Raw genomic sequence first — 1,894 nt, 5'->3', positions numbered from 1 at the left:
TATTTTTAATTTATTCTAATTATTTTTAAAGTTTTTATTTAAATTCCAGTTAATTAACATACAATATAATATTAGTTTCAGATGTACTACATAGTGATTCAACTTTCCATACAACACTCAGTGCTCATCACAAGTGCCCTCCTTAATCTCCTATTTAACCTACCCCTTCACCCACCTCCCCTCCAGTAACCATCAGTTTGTTCTCACTAGTTGAGAGTCTGTTTCTTAGTTTGCCCCTCTCTTTCTTTTTTCCCTTTGCTCATTTGCTTTGTTTCCACATATTTAAGTGAAATCATATGATATTTATCTTTTTCTGACTTATTTCACTTAGCATAATACTCTCTAGCTCCATTCATGTCATTGCAAATGACAAGATTACATTCTTTTTTAATGGCCAAGTAATTTTCCATTATATACATGGTTGTGTATATGTATATATGCGTATATATACATATATATATCACATCTTCTTTATCCATTCATCAGTAAGTGGACACTTGGGCTGTTTCCATAAGTTGGCTATTGTAGATAATGCTGCTATAAATATTGGGGTGCATGTATCCCTTTGAAATAGTATTTTTGTACTCCTTGGGTAGATACCTAGTCGTATGATTGCTGGATTATAGGGCAGTTCTATTTTTAATTTTTTGAGGAACCTCTATACTGTTTTCCAGAGTGGCTGCACCAGTTTGCATTCCCACCAGCAGTGCAAGAGGCTTCCCGTTTCTCCACATCCTCGCCAGCATCTGTTGTTTCTTACGTTGTTGATTTTAGCCATTCTGACAGGCATGAGGTGATATCTCATTGTAGTTTAGATATTTCTCCTGAGGCAAAGGAAACAAAAGCAAAAACAAACTATTGGGACTATATCAAAATAAAAAGCTTCTGCACAGCCAAGGAAACTATCAACAAAACTGAAAGGCAACCTATGGAATGGGAGAAGGTACTTGCCAATGACATATCCAATAAAGCATAAGTATCCACAACATATTTTTTAAAACTTATAAAACTCAACACCCCCAAAATGAATAATCCAATTATAAAATGAGGAGAAGACATTTTTCCAAAGAAGACATACAGATGGCCAATAGACACATGAAAAGATGCTCAACATGATTTATCATCAGGGATATGCAGGTCAGGATAATTTTAAAAACTAAAATCGTTGTATTTGATTTGCTAATATTTTGTTAAGCATTTTTGCATCATTTTTCACGAGTGATTTTGGTCTATAGTTTTCTTTCTTTTTAATTTCTTTGTGATACTTAGATATCAAGGGCATAACACCAGTTTAGAGGGGCGCTCTTGCCCATATTTTCTGACACTTTCCTTAAGATTGGTATTAGATTTTTCTTAAGTATTAAGAGTATTCACCAGTGAAGCCATCAACTCTTGGAACTTTCTTGTGAGAAGGTTTTATGTTTTGAATTAAACTCGACATTTGCATGATTTAAAAGTTCCAGTCTCTGGGGCGCCTGGGTGGCTTAGTCGGTTAAGCGTCCGACTTTCGCTTAGGTCATGATCTCGCGGTTCGTAGGTTCGAGCCCCGCGTCGGGCTCTGTGCTGACTGCCAGCTCAGAGCCTGGAGCCTGTTTCAGTCTGTGACTCCCTCTCTCTCTGACCCTCCCCTGCTCACGCTGTCTCTCTCTCTCTCCTAGAAATAAATAAAACATTAAAAAAAAAATTTTTTTAATTTCTTCTGGTGTTAGTTTTGGTAAAGTGTTTTTCCAAGAAGTTTTCCATTTCATCTAAATTGTTGAATTTGGTAGTATGAAGTCATGGATAATATTTCCTCTGTAGTTTTTAAATATCTCTAGCATGTGTAGTGATGCTACTTTCATACTTCTTGAAATTGGTAACTTGTGTTTTGTGTCCTTTTGGCTTGATTACTTCT

Source organism: Crocuta crocuta, unplaced genomic scaffold (assembly GCF_008692635.1).
Source record: "Crocuta crocuta isolate KB4526 unplaced genomic scaffold, BGI_CrCroc_1.0 scaffold241, whole genome shotgun sequence".
Taxonomy (NCBI): domain Eukaryota; kingdom Metazoa; phylum Chordata; class Mammalia; order Carnivora; family Hyaenidae; genus Crocuta; species Crocuta crocuta.
This window is presented reverse-complemented; position numbering follows the sequence as displayed.